A 13117-nucleotide genomic window follows, 5' to 3' on the forward strand; every position below is an offset into this window, starting at 1 on the left:
GGTAAAAATATTTCCATTTAAAAATTTGTTGGTCACCTCCAGATATGCAACTTTGTAATTGCAATGAGCAAGAGAAAATTACCTCTTTTGTGTTTTTAGTTTTCTGTGGCACTGTTAGAGCCTATCATGTATTCAAGAAGAGAGAAAATCAGCTAAAAAGTTCCATGCCTGCTTCTCACTGAAGATTTTTTTCCCAGTAAAAAAATTAATCTCTGAATTAATTCATAAATCTCTTAACAGTTTTGCACACGCAGTAGTACCTAAATAAGGCTATACATTTCAAAGTATGCATTGAAAACTTCCCGCCGTCGGTCATGTTTATGTCATCGTACACAGCTGAATGACAAACAACATTGCTCATAATTTCAAATTATTTGAAGAAATCACATAAATTTGAGAAGTGTAAAAGGTAGAAAAAGTTCTGGCTTCCAAGAAGTCTAAAGGAAAGACACTTTTACAAAGTTTGATGGAAGACATTTGGGCTGGAAGACAACACCTGGGAGCCAGTCAGTCATCCGAGGGGTTGCAAAGATTTAATTTCAAGCGTTCAACGCCCAGGAGGAGGCATAGAAAACCTCCTACAAGACACAGACAAAAACTGAAATAAAGCATCTCCAACAGCGTCTCTCTCGGAAGGAGCCCAGCCACGCCTGATGTCAAGATTATCAGGAATGGGGGAGGAGACAGTGTTCTCTCAAGGAGGTCCATACGGAGGGACTCAGTATGGATGTCAGATCTGGCGTAATGACCATCGTCACACCAAGGGCAACACTCAGGGTAACTACAGGTGGGAAATCGGTGGGGACAAAACCATCGAGAGTGACGGTGTCAAAGACAAATGCTGCAGAAGTCAAAGACATACCAAAAACCAACTCTGATGGTGACGATGATCACATGTCACCATACGTCTTCCCGCCGTGCTGCTTGTTTTAATTATCGAGCAGTCCTTTTCTTTATTTATCAGCCATTGTAACTACCTGTTGGCTTTGATGGAGATCACCAATGAACTTGTCTGGAGTGACAGGAGGACCATGGGTCAGTTTCATATAGCTGTTTCAGCAGAAAATTTTTCTGAACAATTTTCTGCAAAGCAAAAGTAAGCAGGGGACCAATTGAAGATGGTTGCATGCATATGATGAATCGACTGGTAGCCTTATTCTGGTGTACCAGGCTCATTTTCAAGAATCCCCAAATTTGCCCATGCTTCTCTTCTTCTTCATGACTTCCACTGGCTCCCACTTGCTAAACCTATTCAATTCCACACTCTAGTTCATAAATAACAGGCTTGGGACCGGGCTTTTCCTGTCTCTGCCCCCATGGCAAAGGAAGAAACTTCCCACTCGTGGTAGAAAATCTACTGTCTCACTGCTTTTAAAAAAGCCCTCATAAGACTCATCTTTTGTCTGCTTGCAAGTAATCTAGGTTTCTCCAGTCTGCCTCCCCCTTTCTGTTTTTCTCTTTTTTCCTTTCCAGCGATTCGCATCCTCTGGTAAAAAGCGCTTTATAAATGTCCTGTTTATTATTTATTGTTGTACCTAATAGTAATAATTCATGGGGTATTGGTCATTTGCACATGCTTGTCCTTCAGCTAATAATATTTTAAATTTATATTGCGCTCTTCCATACAAAACAATCAAATGCACATAACATCTTTTAAAATGCACAGATCAATGGAAGAAAAAGATAAAGAAAAAAGCTTGGTCACCAGGCCAGTGCCCAAACCAAGGCTAGGTGCACTAGTATGACCCCGGTTTTGCCTGGCCCGACCTTCGTTTCCCACCCCGGCGATGGTGCCGCTACTAAACTGTCCTTTTTTCTCTTCTCTCCATTTTATTTCCCCTCCCCGGAGTCACTTTCCATTCCTACATCTGCCAATACGTCACTTACTTTCTGTTAACTCCTATCTTTTAAAAAACAAAATATATGACGCATCATCAGACACCTTTTTGCCTCTCACTCCACACGGAATGAAATTGACAGCTTGCACGCACGTCACACGCAGCGTTTTGTGCCACGCTCACCACAAACCCATTAACGGTTGTATAATAATATTCTTTTCATCTTTGAGTGCGATTCTGGTCATACTTTTTCTATGCATATCATTCTTTTTAAAAATAACTTCTCTTTGGTACTTTTAAATTTATACCATCGAAATTGTTTTTTTTGTGGTCAAACCAAGATCTTTTCCCGTGACTTTAATCACCACAACTACATGTATGATTTCGCTCTTCCCCTCATAAATAAAGCTTTGTTTCGAAGAGTTTCAAAATTTAATGTCAGGTTGCGTATACAGTATTCCTGCTAATGATCCTCCCTCATGTAATACCTACAAATGCCATGAAGCATGGTGGACGTGGGACTTGAACGTATGTACACATTACTGATCAACTGCACACCGCACGTGCTGACCATTTACGACTACCCCATCATGGATCACCGCGACTCATTTCGACCTTTAACCCGCATGCTTTTGGTTTTGCCATGGCGCTTTTGCTTTTGCCGTGGTGCTTTTGCTTTTGCCGTGGCGCTTTTGCTTTTGACATGTCAGTTGTGGGCCACCGAATGATGCATTGATTATGAAAATCCAATGTGTGGTTCAGGAGTTATGAATTGTTTAAATATTAGATGGATCTTTGGATGGGCAATAATACAATGAAACAGCGGTGCCAGTAGCTATACAGTAGGCCTACATTATACTATGTAAACTGAACTACATGTACAATATACAAGTAGGTTCATCAGCAGATGTGTACATGCAATATTACACTGTCAATATGGGACAACAATTACATGCGCTTTAACGTCCGGTTTTGACCAGATGTATTGGTAAAAATGTTGTCAGTCTGTGCAAACACAAGAGACATTTTCTCAAGTGGAATTTCCTTCGTGTAAAACCGAACAGCCGGGATGAGTTGACTTGTATGTAAACCATCCACATGAACCATTGAGTCATGCCAGACATGTTCATGTATTGTATGAAAGAACATGGTGACTATATGTAAATGCAAAGGTCTATGAGTATACCCAATCTGGGATATGCCAGTCTATAAGACCTTGACGAAGGTTTACCTTAGCCAGTGGCAGAGCCATTGCCATCGCAGGTGCTTTCCTCTTTGTCAGTTGTCTTGACATTTGGGTTGTTGTGTGGGCCGACCTGCTGTCCCGATGTGGATGAGGGGCTGTGGTAGAAAAAAACACAAGTTAGGCCTATATATGTAGGTTTGAGGCATTGTCAGGTATCAATTTATGGTCGGTTTGCGGTACACCATATGTATATTATCTACTTTGCTGCGTAGATTTTGCTCTTTGAGAGCTTGTCTTGTTATTTATTCTACTGCTGTAGGGTGGATTTTTGAATTTGGGATGTTCTAAAAAGAATAGTTCTGCTTATTACCTGGGCGGAAGGTAGGAAAATCGGCCGGGTCTACTACTTTGCCCTAGTGGATTTCGGGGGGACTTTTCGTTATTTACTTCACTGCTGCGGATTGAGTTCTTAATTGCTTGTTCTAGTCATCGTCAGGAGACTGAAGAGTGTGAGACATGGTGGTCTATTTGCAGGGATTCAGAGGTTTCAGTGTAGAGTCAGTCAATGCTCTGATACTTGTCTCCCGAATTGTGAAATCTCGACCCGCGGCATGTAGAATAAATAGCAAGACAAGTTCTCAAAGAACAAAATCTACAGAGCAAAGTAGATACACAAGGAGTTACGGCAAACCGACTATACTACAACACAAGTTAGTCACAAATTCTTACTGCTTTTCCCATTATGAACGTTGTTTTTGTGTTAACATAAGGATGATACATTTGTGACACAGGATGTTCAATTTAAAAAACATCTAGAGATAAATATGGCACCCCTATAAAAAATTCAGCTTTTTATAAGCAGTCTGTAAGCGGTCTACTGCTGACCTAGGCAGTCATTGGAATTATCAAGCAGTCTGTAAGCAGTTGGTGACGACGACTGCTTATAGCAGTCCAAAAGTAGTCATTGGAAGCAAAAGATGCTATCATAGGTAGTCGTGTATGAGCAGTCATTGGATAATTTTAATTATCCAACAACTGCTTAAAAGCAGTCAATGAAATCCACTTCTTTTTTATATAAGCAGCCGAAGGCTAATTCTAAAGAGTTGCAGACTATAACTGCAAAAAATAGTGACATTCTGTACATGAAGGCCTCATAAAGTGTAACTTGACACTGTCCATTGCATAACACTTCCTGTGGGGTGTGGAAGTTTGAATTCTAACTGACACTCATATTGAAAGTACAATGGCTACTGGAGGATGCTTGTGTAGTGTTGGTGTGTAGGTTTTTCAATATACTTGCAAGCAATGGAAGTTACACTCTATATACTCAGTAGAAATTAAACAAGACATTAGAGATGATAACCATGGGTATAATAAACAGTATGTAAGCTATTTTCTGTTTGTCTACACTAGATAATGTATATCTTACATGTAATACAGTATGTCTAGTCTGTGTGTCAATATCAATTTGTTTTTGTCAATGTATCTGTGAGCATGGAGATTATTTTCCTTTGATGATTGGAGAAGCCAAGGATTTGTTGCTCATCACTGTGAAATGAACTTGGTAATGTTAAATCATCATGGAGGTACAAGCAATGCACTCTCTGTGCCTGAAGTAGTCCATATTTTAAACTAAAGTAATGTTGCATTTTACTTTTTAATGTGAAAACAGTATATATTTTTGGACCTTGTAAGACTCAGCCAAATTCTGTCCTGACTTGGTTCCAAAGATGGCCAAATTGTTCAAATAGAGACAACTATTTTTATCAGATGCAACAGTTTTATATGATGATGGTCTCTTCCATGGCTGGGAGTGTGGAGGCTGCACTACTTCAAGTCAAGCCCAAACACACTAATTGCTTAAAGGATTTGAGGAAGATCTGCACCTTCTTTCAAGTACAATAGATATTGTGTGATGTGATTTAGCCTGCAAGATCAGGAGAGTCTGTTATAGTTATTTGAATGTAAAATATCATTTCCATCAAGTATCTGAAAATGGCTGGTGACTCCTTGTCAGCAAAACAAACTGGAAGTTACATTACAATTTAGTGTTTGAGATACTTGATGGAAATGTTTTTAAATGTGGAATAAATTTTCATCATGGTTAAGAAGATTAATAAGTAGTTGATAATCCAATAGACCTGGGTTCAATTTCATGGGTCTGCTTAGTATGGAAGCAAAGAATCAAATGATACGGAAGAAGGGAATTCCGTGCATGTGTCAGTGTATTTCACAGGGAAGATTTGCTTGTGGGCATGCGTACTTCACATTTTATTCTTCGCTTACACAGTTTGCACAGAAATTTGGCGCTTGGCCTGTATATAGGCCCTAAGTATGGTAAGTGAAGAAAGGTGATCACAAGCAAATTAATCAGAGCCATGAAATTGGGCCCTCAAATGCTTAAATATAGAGCTTCATTTAGACTGTCATAACTGCTTAATAAGCCTTCATATAGAAGTGGTCCACTGCTTAATTATAGACCATTTAGACAGTTGACTTCTTATTATTAAACCTTCGCAGAAGTGGTCAACTGCTTAAATATAGAGCTTTAAGCAGCCTATCTATGACTGCTTAGCTTAAAATGAAGTTTATTTTAGCTCATTTGCATTTTTTGTCTGTTGGAAGGCTTAGTGAATGACTATATGTAAGAGCCATGTCCACAAGAGGCAATTTACTTGCAACCAGTTCCAAAAAGACAAGGCATTCACATTTGAAATTACTCATATTTTCTTGCAGATTGCTGACAAGTTACTCTTGTGCTACCAAAGTGGTCCTGCAGCATACACTGCAGTTGGTTGCCTCCAAGTTGCCTGCAAAAGTTGGCCCATGTGACAAGGCCCTAAGGCTTTGAAGGTCTTTTGAGCTTTCAAAGCCCTGTATGAAACAATTAATTGAAGACAAAAAATTGACTACAAAAACTTGCTTGTTAAACTGCCTATATGCTTATTTGACAAATTCACTGAAGGCATTCAATTTGGCGAGAGATCCTGAGTAGTGTTTGCTCGAGGGATCTATGAAGCTTACACCAAAAACAGAGCGATGGCGAAGTCAGTGCGTTTTAGACACAGAGGTGACTAACATCCGGTTCAGACTGACGCTCCAGAGTCGCGCCGAACCAAATGGAATAGGAGCGACTCTCTAGGTCGACCCAAATAGACATTGGTTACACACTGGCGAACTTAATGTATAAGGTTCTGCCCATGACAAGGTCGACGTCTGCAACCAAGATGCTCCATGCAGAGTCATTCCGACCGACTGCGTCAGTCGATCTTTCGACTTCTAGCGCATCTAGTCGCTCCTAACTGTTTCAGACGTCTAACTTTTCATGTACTTAATTCAATAGTTTGGTTCGGCACGACTCTGACGCCAGTCTGAACTGGGTGTAATGTTTGACATTGACACATATTTGAGTCATGGGAATATGATACCCTTAGCCAACTCTGGTGCACACCAGCGTGTTTGGTACTGTTCTGGTGTACGTCTAGTGCACCTGTTTTCTGCACCAGAAGTGTACCAACACAAACCCTACACCAACAGAGCACCAATAAAGCACCACATTTTTGGGGGTCAATTTTCAATGTACACCAATAGTGCACCAGATGTACTTGGTCTGAATCAAGCTACACCAATAGTGCACCAAATTTTCTTTGTCAATTTGCAGTGTGCACCAATAGTGCACCCAGATATACTTGCATGACCCACTGTGCCGTACCGCATTTGCCAGAAGAAAATTGGAATACCACAATTAATCGGTTGTTTAAAAGGCCGGACCATGCTTGCGATTTGCCAGATTGTAAGCTTTGGTTTCCAGAGACTGATGGGTGATGACTGCGACTGCCGGGCTAGCAGCCGTGAGGCGTGGACCGGAGACTTTAATATCTCCTGCTGACCGTACTGAGTCCTCGCCAGTACCTACTGGCCTGCAGTGATGACTATAAGCCTGGGCGACTAGTGCAACTTGTGTCGAAGTCGCGACTATTGATTGCTATGATACCCATATGGGACTGCATATTCTGCCCATATGGGATTGTGCCCATGTTTTTCCCATACAGGCCCCGGTATGGGGAATACTCCCCATAGACCACACCTAAGGGCCCCATATGGGTATCATATATGGGTTGACCCAGGCTCAAACGGCCCAGATATTTCCCATATGGGCCCCATAATGGGCTTGCTACAAGGGTGATGACCCATTGTCCCAACCCCCAACCGCATATGAAAGAAGAACATTGGAATTTCACAACAAATCAGTCGCTACATGGGGCAAGTTTTACTCGCTAGCTGCTCATCAGATAGATTCTTTAAACAGGGAACTTTTAACAGTCGACCTTTGACTGTGGCTGCCAACATGTTTTTGCCAGTGTTTTTTTCTAAAACAATCACTACCCCAGTACCATTCTTTTTTTATTGACCCAAACAAAGGTAGTGGGGACAAGGTAGGCATAGGCATCAAAACAAAAAAAGGCTGCCTTTGAATGGCTGTTAGTACCCAATGGCAATTTGGCAACAGAATGATTGACCCACATAAATAAAGTAGGCCCTACTGTTTTGTCAATACAAACAAACACAGAGATATGATGGAAGAAAAAATTTGCTCATAGGTGTGTATTTATATATTGCATTTTGTTATCGATTACAATGTGTTTGATGCATCACAGTTGTAGGTGTTCTCTGGAGAAATGTGGATAGTGATTGATATTGTTTGTTTACCTTCTCTCTCATTTGTTTTTCATTGTTGGGTAACCATATCCAACATTAAACTAATAATATCGGTCTTTCTGTCCCCAAAAGAAACATTTGAAAGAAAGTGCAAAATAAAGGCCTCAGACAGATTGCACGACAGACCATTTAGAACCCCAAAACTTCCAGGGCCCGTCAGCGGTCACAAGATGCCATAATGGCTTTGTGCGTCATGCTCATCATTTGTCTATTAAAAAAACCTGCACCCCCTGGCAAAAATGTGTTGATATGGGCCTGATGTGGTATAAAACTTCATTCCTCCCCTTAAACAAAAACAAACAAAGATGGTTTGGATGATAGTTAGTGTAAACTGTGGAATACAAAAAAGACACAACCTACAATCTGTACCGGCAACTCACCTTGAACATTGAAGCAAGATCCATCACCAGGGGAGGAAGAGTCACGATGAGAACCACGATGAGGAGAGTCACGATGAGGAGAGTCACGATGAGGAGAGTCACGATGAGGAGAGTCACGATGAGGTGAGTCACGATGTGGAAAGTCGCGATGAGGAGAGCCACGATGAGGAGAGTCACGATTAGGAGAGTCACGATGAGGTGAGTCACGATGAGGAGAGTCAGGTTGAGGTGAGTCACGATGAGGAGAGTCACGATGAGGAGAGTCACGATGAGGAGAGTCACGATGAGGTGAGTCACGATGAGGTGAGTCACGATGAGGTGAGTCACGATGAGGAGAACCACGATGAGGAGAGTCACGATTAGGAGAGTCACGATGAGGTGAGTCACGATGAGGAGAGTCACGATTAGGAGAGTCACGATGAGGTGAGTCACGATGAGGAGAGTCACGATGAGGTGAGTCACGATTAGGAGAGTCACGATGAGGTGAGTCACGATGAGGAGAGTCACGATGAGGAGAGTCACGATGAGGAGAGTCTCGATTAGGAGAGTCACGATGAGGAGAGTCACGATTAGGAGAGTCACGATGAGGTGAGTCACGATGAGGAGAGTCACGATGAGGAGAGTCACGATTAGGATAGTCACGATTAGGAGAGTCACGATGAGCTGAGTCACGATTAGGAGAGTCACGATGAGCTGAGTCACGATTAGGAGAGTCAAAATAAGGAGAGCTTCGAGTCTGCTTGAGCTCATGAGTGCCTAAAAGGAAAAAAAACGTCATATTTAAAAAGTAACATGAAGTACAGCTGCATTTTCAACTAGGGTTTTCTTTGTTAAGTTTTAGTTTAAATTTAAACAAATGTGACCCGCTCTATTGTAATCAGGAATGTCCTCCAAGCTCCCATTCCATGTAATTTGACACCAAATATGAAACATCGTAAACAAAATTGAACAAAATCAATTTTTTATTTATGCACTATTAGATAGTCCAAACCTCAATTTTTCTTGCTTTATTCTTACCTTTTCTTCAAAAGATTGATAAAGATGGAAAAAAGGACGATTCCTAGACCATGTTTGTGTCATAAAATTGTGAAAATTGTTTGTAAATAACTACCAAGAGACGAAAATTCACACCTATTTGAAGCGCCCTCACAAGGGCAATCAATGGCCTAATTGTGCAATCTATACCATCAATGGAAAGCTTTGAGTCGTTTGCGTCAACGTATGGTGTGTTTGTACTGAACGTTGTGGAGAAGTGTGGGAGTCTGTTTTTGTGCATTGCCCGGGGGGCCTTTATTGAACTAAGCGACAGGCCTTTCCGTACGGTGCGACACTCACATTTCTCGATGGAAATAACACCGGAAAAAGTCTAGAAAAATCAGGTAAAATTTTTTAAACTTGTTGTTAAAAGTGACTGCAGATTATGACTAAACCTGTCATGGGTTGTTTATGTATCTTGGGCCTACTGTTTGTCTGACATCAGAAAAGTAAAAACTGGTATTTTTTAAGGATTTCTTTTTTTAATTTATCGCCCTGTGGGACCCATCGCGTTTAAAATTAATTTTTCTTAAGGAAAGCTTTCCAAAACGTGTCGTAAAATTTAGTGTAAACATCGTTGTAAATTCCTCCTCATTTCAGCTGGGAGTGTCGCTTCATCATTATTTTGTAATCATTTAAAACGTTGTGACTTTTCTTTTTCGGGTCAAAAGTCAAACTTGGAGGACATTCCTGACTACGACAGAGCGGGTCACAAATTCATGAATAACTCAAAACTGAATTTTTCTGTGACCAAGCAAAATAAGTTGCATATTAATTAATGTTCACATCTTTTGGAGAAATTTGAGCTACATGAACATTGTTAACTAAAATATTGGCAATTAGTGGAAAAGTGAATAACGATTTCATTGCATCACATTTGTATTCAATCAAATCAATTAAGTTTGAGAGTCTGTGCTGTTTGTTGTGAAGTTCAGTGCATTGTGTAGAAAGAGAAGTGTTGATGACAAACGCAAATTCACTTTTTGTTTGACATTGTGTACAAGTTTGTCACCCTTTCCATATATTTAAAGTTTTAAATAAAACTGTCCTTGGATGACAAAGCATATTGAGTTGACGTGACTGAGCAGAAGAGGGCACCATCACTTTTGCGCAATTTGGCTGTTGCGCAAAAGTGTGCGTGTGCATTAGATCACGCGATATTAATTGCGCGCCGCGATTTACGTATGACCAGCGTGTACATGACAAACTTCAGATAAGTACCTGCACAAAATTTGAATAATTCTTGAAATTTATCAAGGAACTTAAATAAGTAATACCTAAATATTCATAAACCAAGTGAACAAGTTGGCCACAAGCAATCATTTGGCCACACAGAGCGATTCAAAAACTTGTTGTTTACGGGCTCTTTCAAGGCCATTGGTAAAGCGTAGGGATCGGAAAAAATGTGGATCATCGATATTAGTACCTAAATGGATTTGTCGTCAAATTGCATAATTTTAGGAAGAGTTAATCTTGAATAAATGTAGAATCATATACTAAATAAGTGAACAAATTGTGCAGACTATTCCCGCTCATCACATTTTAGCTAACAATGTCGTAATGATAATTGTGCCCATATAATTTTACATGCCTTTCCTACTTCTGCCAATAGGTGGTGCTCTAATGAGGCATTTCAACTCATAATGGGTGAGTTCAATTAGCTTCCACGGGGTGCCACGGGAATGGGAAGATGGATGAGCCACGCGTGTGGGGCTAATATTAGTTAAACAAACAAACTGAAATAATGAGATAATAAAACTACCTTTGTATTTTTGTTACCCTTTTTGACATACTTATTGCATTATTCTAATATAAAAAATAAAAATAACACGTAAAGGTAAATTTATGAAACATTAAAGGTCTTACCTCATAAGGGATTAGCTAAAACAGATATACAGACTTATTGATAAGTCATAACAAAAATGACTTTATAAAGTTTGTATACGATAATAATGTACACAGCTCTATCGCCCTATTTGACATACTAATCTTAATTTTTCAGTTGTGTTCTTCTAATTAATTACACTCTAAAAGCATGCAGAAAAAAATATGGAAATGACGCAGGGCTATATAGGTTGATTCAGTTGGACTACCTTGTCAAAGTATGAAGCATTCAGCTGACATCTGAATCGACTGTGGTTAAGTCTGGTCGATTCTAGTCAGTTTCCTGAAGCATTACTCTTAGTAAATTTGCTTTCAACACAATTAAATTTAGATAGAATATAAAACTTTAGAAGTCTTGCTCAATCCAGTTATAAAAGGCGTCAACTATAAACACAGGGACTTTAACTCTAATAAAAACTAATGGACTTAAGACGAAAGCAGCCACACTAGGGAGACACTGGACTGTCACCTTATTCAACACATTCCCTTAAGGTTTTTGACACCTTATAAAAACTACCAGCAGCATGTCTGAGGTGGACTTTGCGAGTGGGAGCGGCTGTAGATGTATGTTTTGTTGTATTATTAAAATGGCTGAAGTAAGCCAAAGGCCAGGTGGCCTGTTTTGCTAATTTTGTTAGGAATATTGCCTCAATTTTGCATCATCCACCACCTTATTTGTACTGTGCTGTAAGTACTGTTTTTATTTTAGTTAAAGAGGAAGGGAAATAACCAACTTATTTTCCCAAAGTCTTTAGCCTCACGTTAAAATGATTAAGTTGTCATTGTAATCGATGCCCTTTCAGTGCAAAATTAGTCAACATCCAAAGCATCTGATGACATCATTCCGAGAAAAATGGATCTCTACATTTTTCCACAGGGATGTTTTGTTTCATTCCTGACTTGTGTTTGATGCTTGCCTTCTTCGAAGGTTTTCCTATCGTTACATACCATTTTGACTTCTGCTGGGTCGGGAAATAATTTTCTGAATTTTTACTGAAAATTTATTATGCACTGTATTTGTATGGGATCAGGATTTAATGGATGTGTGCCCTTATCGGCTACAATTTAATAAACATTTTCAAAAAATTTATCATTATTAGCCGATATATCTTGCCCTAGATTTGGGGCCAATACTCCTTACCTTGGAAAACAATTTTTTTATTGTTTTTCTTCAAAATTTCACAACAGTGAATGATTCTTTAATGTGGGATTTACAGATAGATTTTTGATCTGCTTGGATAAGTTTAAGAGTCCATAGCAGACCAAATTTGGAGTGGACTCTACCGCATTGTATGCAATGGAGTCCAAACTGGGCTAAAATATACTGTGTACACATGACATGCATGTATCAGTCTAAATGTTTATTATTTGTCATGATTCATGAACAATGTTGTAAATAAAATAATAGGATTAATGATATTATTATTTTTTTATATTAACCATCCCCACCACAGGCCCATCAGTCAAAGTGATCTTCCGTGGCTTAGGGTCAAAATAATTGGAGACTCTTTACATCGACGGGATCTTCAAGTGCTGGGAATCATCACTGAGTCGGCGGAGCAGAAGGCCGGTCTCCTTGGAGGACCCAAAGGCACAATACAAAGATGGCTATACCAATTAAACCCACCGGCTCTTTTCAGAACCACCATATTTAAAAAAAGAGTTTGACCATATTTGTTTTCATAAAAATACATATACACTAAACATGTTCCTTTATTTCTTTGACTTGGCCTCTTGCATGTTCTACTTAAACTTGTATAATGTTGATGTCCATCTACTCGCATTGTTTTCCTTTTAGCCTTCTCAGTCCTTCTTCATTTCCTTAAGATGATCATTCCTTATAAAAAGCTTTATCAGCTTAAATTAACCCTTTCAGCCCCAATGGCGACTTTAGTCGACTGTGCACTATACCCTGCTTGAGCCCCAATGGCGACTTTAGTTGCCCAAGATAACAAACAATAAAGCACTCAACTGAGCACAAAGCCGATTTGTTAAACTGTAGTTTTGTCCATGTTCTCCTTCCATACCCAAGCTTACCATCATTGGAAAGAGAAAGATTGGATCTTTCCAATGAT

Source organism: Asterias rubens, chromosome 14 (genome assembly GCF_902459465.1).
Source record: "Asterias rubens chromosome 14, eAstRub1.3, whole genome shotgun sequence".
Taxonomy (NCBI): Eukaryota; Metazoa; Echinodermata; class Asteroidea; order Forcipulatida; family Asteriidae; genus Asterias; species Asterias rubens.